At 39.4% G+C, this 22698-nt stretch overlaps 1 pseudogene; it reads left to right on the top strand.

Annotated features, from left to right (window-relative positions):
* The first annotated feature begins 229 nt into the window (after positions 1-229).
* On the top strand, positions 230-21302 carry LOC118050598 (probable terpene synthase 6; annotated as a pseudogene).
* Positions 21303-22698: the final 1396 nt, after the last annotated feature.

Raw genomic sequence — 22698 nt, 5'->3', positions numbered from 1 at the left:
AAATTTAAAAATAAAAAAAAATATTATTTTAATATACTTTGAAGTAAAAAATAATATATTTTTAAACACCCATTTAGCATCAAAATCACGTTCATCTCTTTTTATTAAGGAGTTGAATAAGAATAGGTATAGTACACAACGTCAAGCCATTTCCCTATAAATAGCCTTCCTTTGATGACGATTTAGGTACTCGAGCATCGAAGTAGTAGTCTCTATTTCATTCAATAAAATGGAAAACACCAATCAAACAAAACAATTCTCGTGGAAAGGCAGATTCCCACCAAAGCTTGTGGGGTTGTAGCTTCGCTTCATTTTCCTTCCACAAACGGTAAACTACTTCTCTTCTGTGTGTATAGCAGTGTGTTTTTTCTTTTAATGATTTGAAGTATCAAGATAAAAAAAAAATTCAAAAACTGTATATAGCTTTTAGATTTGTGGGATCTATTATCCAATTCTGCACTAAGATTATAATCTGATGTTTCACAATTTTTTTTTTTGTTTAAATTATATATCACTACTCTCTTCTTCTTTTAATTATAAAATCATATGCATCTTTCGTTGCCACTCCTCTCATATGTTATACTTTTGTCTAGCTGCTGATCACTTTTACTTTAAACAAAGACTTCATTTTTATTTGAGTAAAACTCTATAAGAAAAAACATTTTCACATAGACTAGAAAAAATCACGTTGAGGATTGCTCAATGCTATCAAAATTCATATTAACTGAATATTTCACGGCAGGAATTCGAGTCATACAGCCGACAAGTAGAAGAGTTGAAGGAAAATGTGAAGGACATGCTGATGGCATCCAAAAAGGATCCAGTGGAACATATTGAATTCATTAATCTGTTATGTCGGCTTGGTGTGTCATATCATTTTGACAAAGAGATTGAAAACAGCCTCAAAGAAATTTTTGATGACCTTCCTAATCTTCTTGAGAAGCATGACTTTGATCTCTACACTTTGTCACTACTATTTCGAGTATTGAGACAGCATGGATTCAAAATGCCTTGTGGTGAGTGCATACTTATAGCCTTTGAAACATTAATCAACATCTCCAAAAATAATTCTTTAATGAAGTACAGAGGCTGGTTTAGATCAAAGAAGTTTATCCTCCTTTGTAATTTTCTATGTTTCAATCTTTAGACTAATACCTGAAACTACTTCTTCCTATAAGTAACCGAAAATGACAATTTTTTTTTTTGTAATGTGACTCGAAAATGACTCGAAAAAAAAATGCAGTATCTTTGGAGAATACATAATTAGCAGTAATTTAAACTCTGGTAAATCTTTCTTTCAATTACAAGAAATAATCTTTCATAATTACAAAACATCTTTTGAAAATGGCTAAAATGTGTAGTATGCTTGTATGAATCAGTTGTGTTCGACAAGTTCAAGGACACCAATGGAGAGTTTAAGAAACAATCATCAACGATGTGAAAGGCATCCTGAGCTTGTATGAAGCTTCGTTTTTAAGTGTGCATGGTGAACAGATTACTGGATGATGCCCTAGATTTCACAAAAGGCAAACCTGGAGTCTTCGCTATGCAATCAAGCCCACGTCTAGCAGACCATATTAGGAAGGCTTTGATCCGGCCCTTTCACAAAGGCGTACCAAGATTTAGAGGCTAGAAAATACATCTCTTTCTACGAAGAAGATGAGTTCTCGGAATGACACTCTACTCAAGTTTGCCAAGATAGATTTCAATCGAGTTCAGTTAATACATCGAAAAGAGCTATCCATTCTCTCGAGGTATTTTTTGTTCAAGTTAGAGAGAGATATTCAGAACCAGTTTCTATTGGAATTTCTTTTACTCCGTTGCTATTTACATTTTAGGTGGTGGAATGATTTAAAATTTTGCCTGAGGAGCTTCCATATGCAAGAGATAGAATTTTTCGTAGAGATTCTATGTCTGGGCCAAATGGAGTCCATTTCGAGCCTCAATATGCTTTCTCTCGGATGATGGTCACGAAATATTTAAAATTTCTATCACTGGTAGATGATACATACGATGCATATGCATCTTTCGAAGAAAATACAACATTTTTACTAATGCAATTGAAAGGTTTGTTTCTTGTTACCTCATAGTCTGTCTTTCTCTTTCTAAATCTTTCATAAACATAGAATTCGATACAAAGATGTTCAGGAAAGGACATAGAAATTCTGTCTCAATTTCAGATGCAGCATGAATGCTATTGATCAACTACGCTGGTGATTGCATGAAAAGTTCTTTATAGAGCTCTTCTGAATACCAAATTTTCATGAAACTGAGAATGATATGGGAAAGCAAGGAAGATCCTATGCCTTCATATTATGTGAAGGAGGAAGTATGAACATTTTTTCCAGTCTCATGCATTCTTTTAATATTTCTAGGGCATTGCAATATATTGTTTATTTGTATAATATAATTAATTGAAAATATTGCGTAGGTCTTTTACCAGCACGAACAAATCTTTGTATTTATTTGTATGCTATTTAAGTTCAAAGAAGTGGTGAGAGGCTACCATGCGGAGGCGGAGTGGGCAGAAGAAAATAAATGCCATGTCCCTGTCAAGATATCAAATGCTCTGCCTCAGCCACCTCAGCTTTAAACCACCTCAGCTTCAGCACTCTGCTTCAGCCCGGACGTGCTGTCAAAGAGATGGAACTAGAGAATATAATGGTTGAGCAAAGTTTTGTTTAATATGTAAGGCGAGTTAATGCATTCTGTTACAGTAATTCTGAGTAGAAACGTAACACAAGCTTTTCATCTACAGCAGTATATAAATGAATGTTAATAGTGGTGGGAACGTAACAAGTGAATAAACATATAGACATCTTTCTTCTTCTTTCCTCTGCATTACAGCAGTATATTTCCTACTTCTAATTATGCTTCTTGTTCATCTCTATAATTCTTGTAGTCTTTCATGGTATCAGAGAGCATTTAGGATTGTAGTATCTTTGTGAGCTTGTGAATTTCTCTGTCTCTAATCTCTGTTTCTGGTGTTATTATTGTCGCACGCCCAAAAAAAAATCCTTCCTGGCTTTGCGCGAAGGCTGATAGTCGGCTGGCGATTATTCGGTCAGGCTGTTTGATGGCTGATTTGTTTCTTTGGAGTCGGCACAGTTTTAATAGAGGTAATTGTATTGAGGGCTACTAGGAACCTGATGTACCGGTCTTGTCAGAGTCGGCAGGTACGGGAGCTGGTTGTGGTTAGGTAAGGGTTTAAGGTATTAGCCCCTACGCACCCTACTGAGGTAAGCTGCGTTTTAGTAGACTTGATGTGTTAATAGAAGTTTAAAAAATTCTGTTTCTTTCATCGAATTTTTAGAAAATAAACTTACATGTAAGTTGTTGATTCTTATCCACTCACGCTCGTGATAAATCGGATATATGTTAATTCTTCTTGTATTCCTGGTGGCAATTTTATCATAAAAAAAAAACATTCAGTAAACAAAAATACACACCCTCACAGTTCACTTTCAAGTTCGTGGACTTGACGTGATATTAAAAATAAATAATTTGTAGCCCAATTCTAGGACTTTGATAAATCAGTTATTACTTTTCCAGACTATGGGATGAAAGTTTAGATACATGTTCTAGCATTTTCAAGATGGAAATTCAACATGATGATTTGTGATCTGTCCTTTAGATATTTTGTGAGATATAAATTAAATTCCCCTTTTTTTTTATTCAATAACATACATAAAAAATACAACACACACAAAACATTTTTTTTTTTATTATTATTAGAGTTAGTTGTGTATCACTTCCTTTTTCTTTTCTTTTCTTTTCTTTTTTTACATCACATTTACATAAAAAAGTAAACTATATAAAAAAAAAGCTCAAGAATTTACACAAACATTACATTAAATCAAACTTGAAATGTAAAACAAAAATTTAAAACCCAAACAAACAAACTAGAACACTTTCTGCAACCTCCGGAAGTGGCGGCGGAGATTTCTGGCGGCAGTAAACAGTGGTGGCGCGTTGGATCTCACGCACTATCCTATTAGCCACTGGCGGCGCGTGGATCCACGCGCCGCTACCAAGAAAAATCAACAAAGGGGGGGTCTGAATCGCGCGTTCTTCTTTCCTCTTCCGTTCCCTTGCCGGCGGTGGAGGACCACCGTTACCTGCAATCACAGAAAAAACGCACCACACAGTTGATTTTATTTTGTTTTCTCTCCGATACTGCTCTTCTTCTTCTTCGGTCGGCTTCTCCTCTGCCTCGTCCCTTCTTCTGTTATGGGAGGGAGCTGTTAAGTTGTAGATCCGGCGGTGCGCCGCTTCGTTCGTCGGTGGAGAAGCTAGGAGAGGTGGCGGTCAGATCTCTGTGGAGTGTCGAGGAGCGCGCTACGCTGACACTGAAGACCATGGATCTGTGGGTGTTTGAAGCTGGGTCGGCCAGGAGAAGGTCTTGGGCGGGTTTCGGGACTGTGAGCGGACTGGTTTCTGTGGGCGCCGAGACTGGTTTCGGAGGAGCGCCGTCGAAGAAGATCGAGATGGAGGGGAGCAGTGGTGGGATAGAAGAGCTGCAGCTGGGTCGGCAGGAGGGTGTTGGCCGGGGCTGAGACGAAGAGGAGCTGCGATGATGCCGGTGGAGAGGACTGGAAAAATGAAAGAGGAAAGGAGATCGAGAGGGTTGTTTCTGGTTGCAGCAGCCGTGAAGAAAAGTGAGAAGAAAAGTGAGGGGACGGCGTCGTTTTGGTCTTCAGGAGAAGAAAAAAATTCAAAGGGGAGCTGCTGGGTAGATGGTGGCTGTTGTGTTGGGGAAGAGTGAAAAAAATCAAAAAGAGGAGGGGCTGCTGTTTGGTTTCAATTGGAGGCAGATCGGAGAGAGAAAAATGTTATGGACGAGTGTGTGGGTCTGTGAGGGAAAGTTGGAATCGAGAGTGGGGAGGAGATGGTGAGGTGGCTGTGGTTGTGGCTGTTGGCAAGCCCTGGCCGGCGAGAAGAAGGAAAAATCCGATGAGGGGCGGCTGGGGAAGCGCCGGCCTGGCGGCTGAAAAAAATAGAGCTAAGCTTGTAGTTTTCTTTGTGTTTTTGGTTCCCTCTCCCCCGAAGAATTACCAAATGAACCCCCCTCCCTTGAAATTCTGTATAGCATGGTATTTATAGGAAAACGTTTTGTTAGGTTTTCAAAAAAACTAGTCCCTCAACTTTTCCTTTCCCTCTCTTTCCTCTTTTTTTTTTTTTAAATTTGATTTTTCTTATTTTTTTTTGTATTTTTGAAATGAGCAATATATCAACGTCGACTCGATGAGGAAAATCAATGATTTAAAATGACACGTGAAAAGTCGAACGCGTTCCAAAAACCTTTGAAAATTTAAATTCTTTTTTAGACGACGTTTGAAAAATGCTAAAAATGATGCAAATATATTAAAAACATTTTTTTGGATTTTGTTGTTTTTTTGCTATTTTTGGATTTTTATAGAAAGGTGGGTCAAAATTTTGAAGTTACAACAGTTGCCCCTCTTTACAAATGCTTGAAGCAAAACTCATACAAATTTTGCATAGTAAGCTTTGTAAAGAAAAAAAAAGGAAAATGATTTCATTACCTTGAGCGACTTGCCCACACATCCACACTGGTCTGTTTTGAGGGGCGACTGCCAACACTCTCACACTGGTCTGTTTTCATGGGCGACCGGTGTTCCCACACTCTCGCACTGGTCTGTTTTCAGGGGCGACCTGCCCACACATACTCACTCTGGTCTATTTTCAGGGGCGACCGACCCACACTCTCACACTGGTCTATTTTCAGGGGCGACCTGCCCACACATACTCACTCTGGTCTATTTTCAGGGGCGACCTGCCCGCACATACTCACTCTGGTCTATTTTCAAGGGCGACCGACCCACACTCTCACACTGGTCTGTTTTCAGGGGTGACCTGCCCACACACTCACACTGGTCTGTTTTTAGGGGCGACCTGCCCACTTGATTGGGTTTACCTAAGATCCCATCTGGCGATCTAACAAGAACAAAAATCGGTGTAGCTCGATCAACCTAAAATCCCATCTAGTGATTCTGTGTGATTAGGCTAAACTGAGATCCCTTCGCCGATCCCCTTTAACCATAACCAAGGAATGTGTAAGGTTGGGCTAGACTGAGATTCCTTTCGGCAATCCCCTCGAACCAGAACCAAAATCCTTTCCAATTAGGTTAAACTGAGATCCCTTTGTCGATCCCCTTTAACCATAACCAAGGAATGTGTATGGTTGGGCTGAACTGAGATCCCTTCGTCGATCCCCTTCAACCAGAACCAAAATCCTTTCCAATTAGGTTAAACTGAGATCCCTTTGTCGATCCCCTTTAACCATAACCAAGGAATGTGTGGTTGGGCTGAACTGAGATCCCTTCGCCGATCCCCTTCAACCAGAACCAAAATCCTTTCCAATTAGGTTAAACTGAGATCTCTTCGCCGATCCCCTTTAACCATAACCAAGGAATGTGTAGGGTTGGGCTAGACTGAGATTCCTTTTGGCAATCCCCTCTAACCAGAACCAAAATCCTTTCCAATTAGGTTAAACTGAGATCCCTTTGCCGATCCCCTTTAACCATAACCAAGGTGTGTGCGGTTGGGCTGAACTGAGATCCCTTCGCCGATCCCCTTCAACCAGAACCAAAATCCTTTCCAATTAGGTTAAACTGAGATCCCTTCGTCGATCCCCTTTAACCATAACCAAGGAATGTGTATGGTTGGGCTGAACTGAGATCCCTTCGTCGATCCCCTTCAACCAGAACCAAAATCCTTTTCAATTAGGTTAAACTGAGATCCCTTCGTCGATCCCTTTAACCATAACCAAGTGTGTTGTGGTTGGGCTGAACTGAGATCCCTTCACGATCCCCTTCAACCAGAACCAAAATCCTTTTCAATTAGGTCAAACTGAGATCCCTTCGTCGATCCCCTTTAACCATAACCAAGGTGTGTGTGGTTGGGCTGAACTAAGATCCCTTCGCCGATCCCCTTCAACCAGAACCAAAATCCTTTCCAATTAGGTTAAACTGAGATCCCTTCGTCGATCCCCTTTAACCATAACCAAGGAATGTGTAGGTTAGACTGAACTGAGATCCCTTCGCCGATCCCCTTCAACCAGAACCAAAATCCTTTTCAATTAGGTTAAACTGAGATCCCTTCGTCGATCCCCTTTAACCATAACCAAGGAATGTGTAGGGTTGGGTTAGACTGAGATTCCTTTTGGCACTCCCCTCTAACCAGAACCAAAATCCTGTGTGTGGTTGGGATAGACTGAGATTCCTTTCGGCAATCCCCTCTAACCAGAACCAAAATCCTGTGTGTGGTTGGGATAGACTGAGATTCCTTTCGGCAATCCCCTCTAACCAGAACCAAAATCCTGTGTGTGGTTGGGATAGACTGAGATTCCATTCGGCAATCCCCTCTACCCAAAACCAAAATCCTTTCCAATTAGGTTAAACTGAGATCCCTTCGCCGATCCTCTTTAACCATAACCAAGGAATGTGTGTAGCTCGGTCAACCTGAAACCCCTTCTGGCGATTCCCTTTAACCAAAGCTACATGAGATCCCATCTGGCGACCTCATTCAACTGTAACAAAAGAATGTGTAAAAAGTGGTCTCATTATAATGGGTGACCTACCCAGATGGAAAGAATATGAAAATGGCTCTCATTATGAATGGTGACCTACCCAGATGGAAAGAATATGAAGTGCGGTCTCATTATAATGAGTGACCTACCCAAATGGAAAGAATGTGAAGTGCGGTCTCATTATAATGGGTGACCTACCACGTGGAAAAAATATGATGAATTGCGGTCTCATTGTCATGGTGACCTACCCAGATGGAAAAAAAAAGTGAAAAACGGTCTTATTATGATGGCGACCTACCCAGATGGAAAGAATGTGATATGACAAGTGTAAAAAATAGGACTTACCTGGCGAAGTCCTGAGGGGATGACAGAAGAAGGGCTGGAAAACTTGGTGCTTCCTGATAATTCCCGATCATAGGGTTTGAAAACTCGGTGTTTCCTGACTGCAAGGGTTGAAAACTCAAGTCTTCCCGGTTGCAAGGTTGATCTATTCATTTCTTTGGGATTTTCCTAATGGTAGGGTTCATCCCATATTCCCTTTTATTCCATGATCAAAACCGATTCTTTATTATCATCACCACAATGCTTCTTTCTCTTTCCACCATCTTGCTGGACCTCATTAAGGATTTTCCTGTAACAATTCAAAAATATGTGCAAATGGTTTTTTTTTTTTTTGAGGTTAGATGATATGCATGCATCCTTACCTGATTTGAAATATAGGCCCCCCCTCTTTGATGCTCCATCATCATAGGGTGCCTTTGTTTGTATCCCAAAGCTTTCTTTGTTCTTCCGATGTATTGGCTCATTCATGTGCTAGCCATCCACTCAGCTGTAAATGCAGTGCCCATCCCGGGCTGTCTTCGACAATTACTGCTTGCATCATTTATCAAGCTTGACCCTGCCCCCAAGTGTGGTACTGCTTGATTTATCATGAAGGATTTTCTCTCCTGGCTTCTTCTGAGAATTATCCTCTGATTGATTATGTGCATCATGCCAATACCCATCAAGATTGTTAATCAGTCATGAACTTGCCTCTAGTTGAAACAGTACTCTTTCAAGTACATGTTATCATCAAGCCTTCTTGGAACTCATTCAGTCATTCAGTCATGCATTCTCATAGCTTGCAGTACAAAGGCTCATGGTTGTATGCTCAGTGTTTTCTCAATAGATTCCTTTCAACTCTTCTAATCAGATTGTGAAAAGAAATGCCTCGGCCTCATCAATGATGCTACTTCTATCACCCATACTCATGCGGTGAAGTGCTCATCTGGCTTCAAAACAAATTGTCCCACACAGTCAGTCTTCGGGGTGGGTGCCTTTCTGACATTCATTCAATGCAGTTGCGTGGTAACGTCTGTCGATAACCATGTTTCAAAGGATGACAATATGAGATTGTCCTTCAAGTGCAGCATTGTTCCACAGTCAGTCTTGGTGGTGTGCATATGTTCGATGTTCATTCAAATGCACTCACCCGATAACATCTGTCAGGAATCATAGCCATGTTTCAGAGGGTGACCCAAGATGAAGATATGAAAATATCCTTCAAGTGCAGCGTTGCTCATCAATTGCTGCTGAAGTTCACTAAATCATGGATTGTCTTTGAACAACATTGCCCCTAGTTGATCTGAACATGCTCATTCTTCTGTTTACAACCAAATGGCTTTTGTGAGTGCCAGGAATGACTTTGATGGACTTTGATGACTCATCATGTGATTCTTTCTTTGCCCCCAGCTGATCTGGATACTGTTCGTTTTCCTTCTTAAGGTCTATTGTATTGCCCCCAGCTGCTCAACTTTTCAAGGAGTGTCGAAGACTTCAATGTCATTTCTATCAACGATTTTGCATACTCAATCAATGTTCTTCTGTGTTTGATAATCTTCCTTGTTCTGGAATCAACTCTCATATTTCAAAGATCATGTCTATTCAAAGTCTAGTTTGTTGAAATGAAATCAGAGATGTCCTTTTTTGAAAATCTTTTGAAAATCAAGCTTTTTGATCAAAGACCCAACACACGTTATTCGAAATACACAGTCCTTTGATTGTCATGCATTTTAAAAACAGAAATCGACCCGTTGTAGGATTAAAATGGCTTTTTCCATGGTTCTTTGTATCAATTTGAATCCTTGATATTGGGTATATGATTTGATGGTCTATGATGAGATGACATTTTTATGAATTTCAAAAGCAAGATGCTCAGGCTTTATCAAGAAAAGTTGTTTCTTTTCTTAGCATTTATTTTATCAGCATGCATAATAACCAATAGCTTAATTCATGAAGTCACGACCCTTATGGAAAAGCCCTTCAAGTTTTGAGAGCGCCATTTATCGGTTCAAATTGCTTGCTTGATCAAAAAGGGCTTTTAAAAGCACGTAATGCAGGCTATGGTTCATGGCTATGAAAGAAAGGAATTTCAAAGGTTCAAAAGGTGTTTGAGGGTTTCAAAGACCTAGGATCAACATCAACTATTCATCAACTCTTTTATATCGTTGTCTTTGTAGAGGAAACGACATATAACCTTGTTAACCTCAAAGTTCAGACTTTTCTTAACATAAGTTATAATGCAAATCCACATTTCCTTGATGAATAACCAACCTTAATCATCTGATAACATCAGAGGCTTTGTAATGGACACCAAAAGTCACGTTTATAACTTAGTCTTTTTTTTCTGGTATTGACTTTTGTTATGCATTTCCTTTATTGAAATTTCTTTTGCTCTTCATAGACTTGATAGGCGTTCTCCTTCCTTTATCTTTGACTTGTCTTTAAGTGAAGGCAATTTAAACTTCTTCTTTTTTTCTTTTTTTTTTATCATAGCCTTCCTTAAAAATTTCTCATATGCCCCCAGTCTATGTGTCTTCTTCTAGCTCTATTTCAATCATTGGACTTTTGTTCTAAGCCTTCCTCTTTATCCATTAATTATATCAATGTCTCCAACATATCTCTCATTTGCCCCCAGTGTGGGGTGTGATCCTAGTCAGGGTTTTCATGAAAAGATATTTTATCCAGCTCAAAATGGGACTACAAGGGATATAATCTTTAGAAAGTGAAGGGAATATCAAAGATGGCCTTTTCTCATTTCAAGCAAGGTCGGTTAGAACCGATAAATTTTGACCTCATCTAGTGTAATGATTTGGACTTGTAAGAGTCATGATTCACGAGTCTATAACTACCGAATCCACTACATGTCATTATGCATACTGCTAAAACTTAGCTATATGATGTGTGGTTCAATTTTGTGTATGAGCTCAAAATATGTTTGGTCACCTCATGTCATTTCAACAAGAATCAAGTCATTTCTGTAATCAAAACACTTTTAATCTTCAGGATTGATTAACCTTTATCGCATGTTGGAGTTTGACCAAAATATTTTGTTAAAATACCCTTTGAAAGAAGTATCTCCTGATTTCAAAACAACAAGAAGACAAAGAAAAGACATGTTTCGTTCAAGGATGAGATGTGATCCCCAAACAAAATGCAAAATGTCAAAAATCCATAACAAAAATGCTTGACAGTTTAACTCCTTCTTGGATCAGCTTCTCTGGCAATATCTATGTTTTGTCTAGCAACTCCGATCACTTGTCATTCTGAAAATGATTGACGACATCATCTTTCGCAAATTGAGCTCGACTCTTGAAACTCTTGCATCTGCTTAACTAAATGGTCAAGGACCCCCACCATGACAACACATCTCTTGTCTGGATTATACCACCTAGAAAACGGTGGTTACATGGGATTTGTCGATGTCGGGCAAAAGCCTGGAATCTGTAGATGCTGGTAAATAAACTCTCATGGCAAGGAATGTCTATCTTTGGCAAAGACATTTGAGTAGTCAAGGATACATCAAGACTTTGGCTAGACCATCATAACTGAGGTTCTCAATCGAGAGTCATCTTCTGATTCAACTCTTTTCACGGTTCTGGAATCCATAACAAAACCTTCAATCCTTCACTTCTTCATAGCTCGCTCAATTCTTTCGATGATCTTCACAACATCATGTCAATCTTCCAATGTTGTTGTGGTTGGTTGAGGATTGTTTAGAAAAGTTTCCAACAACTTGGTAATCTTGGCAGCGCCCAGAAACTTGTAGTATCGCCACTATCGACGTGTGGAATCACACATTGTCTCTATTGGAAGAGCATCTAATGAATCTAAAACTCCTTTGTCCCCTCTTCGATTTCTCACTGACAGTGCAACAAACAAACACCTATAGAGGAAGTCCTGCTCTGTTGAAGTTTCAGTCTTTTTCATGTTTTTCAGTCTAGGCATGTCTCTCCTCTTTACTTCTGCGTTGTAATGCCGATACTGGTAGGAGAAAATTGTGGACAATCTGAAACCACTGCATCCCTTCTCGGATTTCCCATTTACAGATCCACAAATAGATTCCTGCCGAGAGATCTCTACAACATTGAAGTTTGATGTCTGCTCAATGTTTTTTCAAACCAAATATGGCTCTTAAACATGCTACAGTTTCTTCGTGTTGAAACTAATGAGAGAAATATTTGTAGCATATGCAATTAGTAAATCCTCTCTTGCACTCTCAACTTGCAGCATCATAAACAGATTTTTGTAGAGAGAGCTCTGCCACGTTGAAGTTCGACAACTACTCATATTTTCAGACCAGGCCTGACTCCTTTGCCTAGTACAATGTTTTGCTCGTGCCACACGTAGAAGTTTAGTATCTGATCATGATTTTTCAGACTAACACCTTGTGCTGCTGAATTGGAATTGAGCTCATAATTAGGGTAACTTCAAAGCAGACTAATGCACCATGAACAGGAGACTAGTAGTCGTTTGGTTCTATTAGATGATGTGGAGGCGATGAACACTTAACAGTACAACTAGACAAGAATCAGAGTTGTCATTAGTTGATGACTGAAGGCATTGTTGCTGTTGTTCATGACTGAAAAGGAGAGATACAGCTTCACTTGGACGTGGACAAACAGTGTTCCCACAGAAGACTGTGCAGACATTCTCTTTCCATTTAAATACTCAACACTTGTTCAAGCAAATCTGAGTCTAGCTATTTCACCTTTGAGGCTCTCAACCTTAATCTGATAATGAGCCTCTATCCGACACCTTTCTTCACTTCCATCATCTTTCTTCAATCACGTGCAGCACAGCTTGTGCGGGGGACCTACCTTTCCACCCGGTACATGCATGATAAATTTATGAATATGTAATCTATATGATGAACTCGCCCTTCGAGGGGTGACAATATGGTCGTAACTCTTGTATGATGGAACAAGAATCATGATTTTTGCCCAAACTCTACAATGAAAATTTTCGGAGTGACGGCCAATGTGTCACCCACAAGTCTTGAGTTCAAGATGCTTCAAGAAGGGTTTGCTCGGATGCAAAACAAATATTTACGGAGCATACATCCTACAGGCAGGTTCTAATCTTTTTAAGTGAGACAAAAGGTAGGTTTACTATTCGGTCTCTAAAAAGGGTCTCTTGTTGTCCCAGTGATTACCCTCTTGAAGGCAATATAGGGGCCAGTAGGCAGTGAGATGGCACATGTCCAACTTTTACCAATCTTGGCACTCAACGAAGAGTTGGGATTTACACAAACTTAAACCTTGACTAAAAGTCGTAAGGTAAGCTGCTAGTCCCCCTCCTAACCTGAAGCTTGTGTGTGCTTTAAAAATTACACTATGTGATGCATGAGACAATTCTACAAAATGCATGGGTAAAACAAAAATAAAATAAGACAAAAATGCAAAAACATAAACACATCAAATATGCAAAGCTTAGTCCAATAATGTCAGAAACAATACCGTCCCCAGTGGAGTCGCCATTCTGTCGCACCCCAAAAAAAATCCTTCCTGGCGCGCGGCATCGGCTGGCGATTATTCGTCCTGTTTTGCTGATTTGTTTCTTTGGAGTCGCCACCTAGTAATTTATTGAGGGCTACTAGGAAACCTGATGTACCGGTCTTGTCAGAGATCGCAGGTACGGGACTGGTTGTGGTTAGGGAAGGTATTAGCACCCCTAACGCACCCTACCTGAGGTAAGCTGCTTTGTAGACTTGATGTGTTAAAGAAGTTTTAAAAATTCTGTTCTTTCATCGAATTTTAGAAAATACAACTTACATGTAAGTTCATGATTCTTTATCCGTGATTAAATCGGAATATTAAATTCTTCTTTATTCCTGCAATTTTATCATAAAAAAAAAACATTCATAAACAAAAATACACACCACATTCACTTTCAAGCTTCGTGGACTTGACGTGATATTAAAAATAAAATTTTAGCCCAATTCTAAGGCTTTGATAAATCAGTTATTACTTTTCCAGACTATATGTAGATACATGTTCTACATTTTCATGGAAAATTCAACATGATTTTTATCTGTCCTTTAGATATTTGTGACTATAAATTAAATTCCCCTTTTTTTTTATTCAATAACATACATAAAAAAAATACAAACACACACAAACATTTTTTTTTATTATTATTATTATTATTATTTATCACTTCCTCTTTTCTTTTCTTTTCTTTTCTTTTTTACATCCACATTTACATAAAAAACAAACTATATAAAAAAAAACTCAAAATTACACAAAACATTACATTAAACAAACTTGAAATTACAAAAATTAAACCCAAAACAAACTAGAAACCACTTCTGCACCTCCGGAACAGTGGCGGCGGATTTCTGGGCGCAGTAACAGTGGTGGCGCGTGGATCTCACGCACCACCGCCACTGGCGGCGCGTGGATCCACGCGCCGCTACCAGAAAAAATCCAACAACGGGGGGGTCTGAATCGCCTTCTTCCCCTCTTCCTTCCCTTGCCGGCGGTGAGGACCACCGTTACCTGCAATCACAGAAAAAAACGCACCACACAGTTGATTTTATTTTGTTTTCTCCTCCGATCTGCTCTTTCTTCTTCTTCGGTCGGCTTTCTCCTCTGCCTCGTCCCTTCTCTGTTATGGGAGGGAGCTGTTAAGTTGTAGATCCGGCGGTGGCCGGCTTCGTTCGTCGGGTGGAGAAGCTAGGAGAGGTGGCGGTCAGATCTCTGTGGAGGCTGTCGAGGACGGCGCTGCTACGCCTGACACTGAAGACCATGGATCTGTGGGGTGTTGAAGCTGGGTCGGCCAGGAGAAGGTCTTGGGCGGGTTTCGGCTGTGAGCGGCTGGTTTCTGTGGGCGCCGAGACTGGTTTCGGAGGAGGCGCCGTCGAAGGAAGATCGATGGAGGGGGAAGCAGTGGTGGGAAGAAGAGCTGCAGCTGGGTCGGCAGGAGGGGTGTTGGCCGGGGCTGAGACGAAGAAGGAGCTGCGATGATGCCGGTGGAGAGGGACTGGAAAAATGAAGAGGAAAGGAGATCGAGAGGGTTGTTTCTGGTTGCAGCAGCCGTGAAGAAAAAATGAGAAGAAAAGGAGGGACGGCGTCGTTTTGGCTTCAGGAGAAGAAAAAATTCAAAGGGAGCTGCTGGGTAGATGGTGGCTGTTGTGTTTGGGAGAAGAGTTGAAAAAATCAAAAGAGGAGGGGCTGCTGTTTGGTTTCAATTGGGAGGCAGATCGGAGAAGAGAAAAATGTTATGGACGAGTGTGTGGGTCTGTGAGGGAAAAGTTGGAATCGAGAGTGGGGAGGAGATGGTGAGGTGGCTGTGGTTGTGGCTGTTGGCAAGCCCTGGCCGGCGAGAAGAAGGAAAAATCCGATGAGGGGGCGGCTGGGGAAGCGCCGGCCTGGCGGCTGAAAAAAAAATAGAGCTAAGCTTGTAGGGTTTTTCTTTGTGTTTTTGGTTCCCTCTCCCCCAAAATTACCAAATGAACCCCCCTCCCTTGAAATTCTGTATAGCATGGTATTTATAGGAAAACGTTTTGTTAGGTTTTCAAACTAGTCCCTCAACTTTTCCTTTCCTTCTCTTTTCCTCTTTTTTTTTTTTAAATTTTGATTTTTCTTATTTTTTTGTATTTTTTGAAAATGAGCAATATCAACGTCGACTCGATGAGGAAAATCAATGATTTTAAAATGACACGTGAAAAGTCGAACGCGTTCCAAAAACCTTTGAAAATTTAAATTCTTTTTTAGACGACGTTGAAAATGCTAAAAATGATGCAAATATATTAAAAACATATTTTTTGGATTTTTGTTGTTTTTTTGCTATTTTTGGATTTTTATAGAAAAGGTGGGTCAAAATTTGAGTTACAACAATTATCGCCATATTCAATCAAAAAAATCAATAACAATGATCTGCCTATAAGTTGTTTGATATATTGTCAAACTGAAAGAATTCTCTTCAAACACTCTTCTCAACCTGTGATTTCTGTGATTCTCTTCCTCCTCATTACCTAATCTCAATCGTTTGAACTTCAAAAATGATAACAACTTCTCAACTACAGATTCTCCAATCTCCCATTACCTCTTTACTCCCTACAGTTTCAACAGCAGTAACCGTTAAATTGGATGACACAAATTACCTCATCTGGAACTTTCAAATGCAAATTCTACTGGAGAGTCATGGTATTTCAGGATTTGTTGATGGATCAACAAAGTGTCCACATCGGTTTGATACAGCTTCTGATGTTGAAGGTGCTGAAACTGATGATTACAAAATTTGGAAAATGCATGACCGGGCATTGATGCAGTTGATTATTGCTACTCTCTCTTCAACTGCAATCTCCTACGTTATTGGATGTGTTAGCTCTCATGACATGTGGATTCAACTGAAGGATAGATTTTCCACAATTTCCAAGGCACGAATATTTCAGATGAAAAGTGAGCTTCAAACCATCAAGAAGGGCTCCGATACTGTGACTCAATATTTGCAGAAAATCAAGGATGCTCGGGATCATCTTTCTGCAGCAGGGGTTTATTTTGAAGATGATGACATTGTCATCTTGGCTCTCAATGGTCTTCCTTCTGATTATAACACCTTTCGGTGTATGGTTCGTGGCAGAGACAATGTGTTATCTCTTAAAGATTTTCGGTCTCAATTGCTGGCTGAAGAAGCTACTCTTGAGCAAACTTATTCTGCTGCTTCATTTGTTCCTGCAATGATGGCTCAACATCAGGGATCTCCTGGCAAAGCTCTTGCTCTTGATGAAGGTAGCCTTCATTCTCATCCTTCTAACTCCAAGTCTGCTCCTCCTCCTGGCTTCAATGGAGGATTTAATGGTCATAACAGTGGATTTCATGGTTCCAATGGTGGATATTTTGGCACTCGGGGGTCTCACTTTAAAGGACGTGGCAGAGGACGTAATCAGTATCAGTTCAGCCCACGTCCTTATCAGGTTCCACCTACATCTCACCCTGGTCTTCTTGGTCCTGGCATTGACATTCCTACATGTCAAATTTGCACTAAGAAAGGTCATGTAGCTGCTGATTGTTATCAGCGTCACACTCTGCCTCCTAATCCTGCCAACTTCCATTCAATGTCAAATTTGTTGGAAATTTGGGCACACTGCTGTTCAGTGTTACCATCGAGGTAATTTCAGCTATCAAGGTCGGCCTCCCTCCAGTAATCTTAGTGCTATGCATGCTGCGTTTCCACCTGCTTCTCCTCCAGAACAATTTTGGGTGGCTGATACTGGCGCCACCACACATATGACCTCTGATTTGGCTCAACTTAATCTGGCTGCACCTTTCTCAGGAGCTGATACTGTTACCACAGCTGGAGGTTCAGGTTTGACCATCTCTAATATTGGTTCTTCTATTCTGGATGTCCCTCATTGCTCCTTACAATTAAAGCAAGTTTTGCATGTGCCAAAACTCTCTCAACACTTGTTATCGGTTCATAAGCTGTGCAAAGATAACAACTGCCGTTTTATTTGTGATGCTTTTGGTTTTTGGATTCAGGACAAAATCACGGGGAATGTCCTCCTCAAGGGACTGTGTAGAGCTGGGTTATATCCTATTCCTTTTTCTTTTTCATTTCCTTCGCAGTCTTTCTTTCCACATAATCCAGTTTGTTATCTTGGTAAACAGGTCCACACAAGTCTTTGGCACAAGCGTCTTGGTCATCCTTCAAACACAATCACCTCTACTCTGTTAAAACAATCCCAGATTCCTTTCACCTCAGACACATCCAAATTTGTTTGTACCACTTGTTTAGAAGGTAAACTTGTCAAACTTCCTTTTCCTTATCCGGCAGTTAAATCTGTTAAACCTTTAGAGGTCATTCATAGTGATGTTTGGGGGCCTTCTCCCACTGTATCTGTTGAAGGTTTCAGATATTATGTTAGCTTCATTGATGAATGTACTCGATTTACTTGGATTTTTCCAATGATTAATAAAGGAGAGGCTTATTCCATTTTTGTTTCCTTTCATACCTTCTTAGTTACTCAATTCTCTGCTACTCTTCGAGTCTTTCAGAGTGATGGGGGTGGTGAGTATCTTAGTAATAAATTCAAACATTACCTCCTTACCAAGGGTATTATCCATCAAATGTCTTGTCCCTATACTCCGGAACAAAATGGCCTTGCTGAGCGCAAACATCGACATATTTTAGAAACAGCCATTACTTTATTACAAACTGCCCATTTACCTCTAAAATTTTGGTTTCATGCTTGTGCTACTTCCATTTATTTGATTAATAGAATGCCCTGTCAAATTCTTCAACACAACTCACCATATTTCCTGCTATATGGCTCTCCACCCGTTGTTCATCATTTGCGAATTTTTGGTTGTGCTTGTTTTCCTTTACTCAAGCCTTATAATTCTAACAAGCTTCAGCCCAAGACTTCCACTTGTATTTTTCTGGGGTATGCAGGTCAGTATAAGGGGTATATTTGTTTTTCTATTCGCACAAATCGTTTCTTTGTCACTAGACATGTTCTATTTGATGAATCTATGTTTCCTTACTCTCATGTGCTTCCTGTATCCCCTTCCACTTCCTCATTCCCTTGTCTACATCCCACTATGTTCCCTCTTATTTCTCCTCCTCCTCAAGTGGCTACATCTCAGCCTCTATTATCTCCCAGTTCCTCCTCACAGCCTACATTGTCTCCACCTCAGCCCACTCTGTCACCTACACAGTCTCCTCTCCCTGTTGATCCTGACTTCCAGCCTGAGAATCTATGTGTGGTCTTACCTCTTTCCCCACTAAATCTTCATCCCATGACGACCAGGTCTAAGAATGGTATCTCCAAAAGAAAGGCTTACTCTGCCTCTGTCCAGTTTGTTGCTTCTTCTCAGGTTGAACCCCATTCCTTCAAGGCTGCTTCCACCATTCCTGAATGGCAGTCTGCTATGCGAGAGGAGCTTGATGCTCTTCATGCCCAAAGTACTTGGGACTTGGTGCCTCTTCCACCTAGCAAAAATCTTGTTGGCTGTAAATGGGTCTACCGAATAAAAAAGAATGCAGATGGTTCTATCGCTAGGCATAAAGCTCGGTTGGTGGCCAAGGGTTTCAGTCAAGAGGAAGGAATTGACTATCATGAAACCTTTAGTCCTGTCGTGAAACCTACTACGGTTCGTTTGGTCCTTGCTCTTGCTGCTCAGTTTAACTGGTCTTTACGACAACTTGACGTTACCAATGCCTTTTTTGCATGGTCTTCTGCATGAGGAGGTTTATATGGCTCAGCCCCCAGGTTTTGTGAGTAAGCTTCATCCTTCTGACTTTGTTTGCAGACTCAAGAAATCGTTATATGGCCTTAAACAGGCTCCTCGTGCCTGGAATGAACGCTTCACCAGTTTTTTACCAAGTTTGGGATTTCAAGCATCTTCTGCCGATCCATCTTTGTTTGTTCAGCATTCTTCTCTTGGTGTTGTGATTTTGCTACTCTATGTTGATGATATCATCCTTACTGGTAGTCATGCTTCTCTTCTTTCTTCAGTCATTGCTGCCTTGACTCAAGAATTTGATATGAAGGATCTCGGCAGGTTGCATTATTTTTTGGGATTGCAGATCACATATCTCCCTTCCGGTTTGTTTGTGTCCCAGACGAGTTACATCACTGACTTACTTAGTAGAGTTGATTTACAGCATTCCAAATCTTGTGATACTCCTTGTCTTCCTCATCATCATTTGCTCAAGGATGATGGACAGCCCTACTCTCATCCTCAACAGTATCGCAGTATTGTTGGTGCCTTGCAGTATCTCACGTTCACCAGGCCTGATATTGCCTTCTCTGTCAACCAGGCTTGCCAATTTATGCATAATCCCATGCATTCTCATGTTGTTGCTGTCAAACGGATATTGCGGTATCTTAAAGGTACCCTTGATGTTGGTCTTCATTTTCAGGCTGGTCCTCTTCATCTCCAAGCTTATAGTGATGCTGACTGGGCCGGTGATCCCAATGATCGTCGTTCTGTCTCTGGCTCTATTGTCTTCCTCGGCTCTAGTCCTATTTCTTGGGCTTCTAAGAAACAACATACTGTTTCTCGCTCCTCTACTGAAGCTGAGTATCGCGCTCTTGCGATTGCTGCTGCTGAACTTGCTTGGATTCGCCAGCTTCTCTGTGACGTTCACATTCCTTTTACATATCCCTCCGATCATTCATTGTGATAATATCTCTGCTATTTCCCTTGCTTCCAATCCTGTTTTCCATTCCAGAATGAAGCATCTCCAAATTGATTATCATTTTGTTCGCGAACGTGTTATCAAAGGTGATTTGTTGGTTCAACATGTCTCTTCCGCTGATCAATTTGCTGATATTCTCACTAAAGGTCTTTCCACTCCTTTATTTCGGCGTCACTGTTTCAATCTTATGCTTGGTTCCTCCAAGCATATGATTGCGGGGGAATGTCAAGATATCAAATGCTCTGCCTCAGCCACCTCAGCTTTAACCACCTCAGCTTCAGCCACTCTGCTTCAGCCACCTGTCAAAGAGAATAGAGAATATAATGGTTAGCAAAGTTTGTTAATATGGTAAGGCAGTTAATGCATTCTGTTACAGCTGAGTAGAAAACGTAACCAAGCTTTTCATCTACAGCAGTATATAAATGAATGTAATAGTGCTGGGAACGTAACAAGTGAATAAAACATATAGACATTTTCTTCTTCTTCCTCTGCATTACAGCAGTATATTTCTCTACTTCTATTCTGCTTCTTGTTCATCTCTATAATTCTTGCTAGTCTTTCAGTCCCAACATTCGATGAGTATGTGCGCAATGGATTAGCCACAAGTACTTATGGGGTAATTATGGCAGCATCCTTCCTTGGAATGGAAGAAGTTGCAGGAGGGGAGGAGTTTGAATGGCTAAAAAGTAATCCAAAAATTATTAAAGCTGGGAAGATGATCGGTCGTTTGAGGAATGACGTAGTGAGCCACGAGGTACGATGTCTGAATTCTTTAAAAAAAAATTACTTCGTTTAAGTGCAAAATTATTAGTTCAAATTAGGATATACTTAATAGTTTACAAGATTTTTCAATTATTTTCGTGCATCAAAAAAATTGAACCAAGGTTCAGCTCATGACTATTCCTGTCTTTCTTCTCAATTTTTTTCATTTTTTTCATGCTAGGTTTATTTTTTAACCATTATAACATCGTTTATATATTTGAAGGATGAACAAAAGAGAGGAGACTGTGCATCCGGCGTTGAATGCTATATGAAACAATATGATGTATCGGAGAAGAAAGCAATTGAAGAGATCCAAAAGATGGACGTTAATGTATGGAAGGATATCAATGAAGATTGCATGAGGCCAACGAATGCTCCAATGCTTCTCCTTCAACATTTTGTTAACCTTGTTCGAGTTACAGATGTTGCGTATGCGACTGATGAAGATTCCTACACAATTCCATTAGGTTTAAAAGATCATGTCGCTTTATTATATATTGAGCAAGTGCCTCTGTATGAGTAATGGTGTATAATTCCTGCTTTTGAGCTCATGGTGGAACTCTCTATGAATGTACTGTAATAAAACGAGCAGTGACTCGTAGATATATGTACTATATATTGGATCTAGTGTGTGTTTTGGTATGTATTGAATTTGATAGTTGAGTTTGAATTTTACTGAAAAGATTTAAACTTTGCAGTGGTGATCTATATATTCTTAATTTATATATTATTCTTATATTTTTTTTATATAGGATTGGTGATTCTAACACTCTTTCTCACTTGTAAACTATCTTTTAAGGTTTATATAAGGGATTAATTTTTAAGATTGTAAATAGTTACAGGTCCCTTATTTTATTAAATTTGATAACTTGATAACTGAGTTTTTGATTTTATATATATATAAAAAAGGAATTTCAAGTAATATTTGCTAAAACCTTAAATGACCATAAATTATCTAATAAGATACTTTGAACTCTTGAAAAAAAAAAAATTACAATTTTCACTAGATTTATATGTTGTAGAAAACCTAGCACTAACAAGATATGATAAGACTCAATCAAGTAAAAAGAAGATGCATCATCATCATCATTCATCTTCTCTTTAGTTGCAATGATTATTATATTCATTTTGTAAATGCCATAAAAAAAATCTCTTTTCTACAAACATCTCACTTTTTATAAGTATAAATTTGTCACTCCCAAAAAATATCATTAAAACATCTTTATTCAGTAATAAGCCAGACATTAAGTTCTTTCTAATGTTAGAACATCAGGTTAGGTGAGAAACTTTTTAAAACTCATCTTTAGTATAACCTTCTTGAAGCCAATACGTAAGAGGTTGATGAAATTGTTTTATACAAATATTCATTATCCATTTCTTGGTAAGTGAAAAACATTCTTTTCTCTATGCTTACAAGTCTCGTTGTACTAGTATTAGCCCAACAATAATCGAGATTAATGATCAAGTTAACTTTAGAAACAACAATAATGAAATTCATTTTTGGCACATCATTTGTGTGGTTATCAACTTTTGAGTCATTGGCTTAAACAATCTTTGTTTTTGTAGGATTTTCTTGTTGTGTTTTATATTTGCAATCATTAACTTGGTATCTAAAAGTATTCCAAATGAATCACTTTCCATGAAATGTTTTAGCATTTTGCTTTGTTTGAAAGAAAATGTTTTCTTTTATTTCTTAATGTGTGTCTTCTCCTTCTTATTCAACAATATTTAGTTTAGGAGACAAACTAGAAGACTTGACTCTTCTTTTAGACAATTTATCTTCCTGTTCTAATATCAATCTCAAAATGAGATATTCAACTCTCATCTACTAATGTTTATGCTTAAGATAATTTTTAATTTTTTTTCAATATGGTGGCAATTTCTTAATAATTACAACTTGGAAGGATTCAATCAAAACC

The sequence above is a fragment of the Populus alba genome, chromosome 19, assembly GCF_005239225.2.
Source record: "Populus alba chromosome 19, ASM523922v2, whole genome shotgun sequence".
NCBI classification, from domain to species: Eukaryota; Viridiplantae; Streptophyta; class Magnoliopsida; order Malpighiales; family Salicaceae; genus Populus; species Populus alba.
Note: the sequence above shows the minus strand (reverse complement) of the source record. Positions and strands in the feature narration are given on the sequence as shown.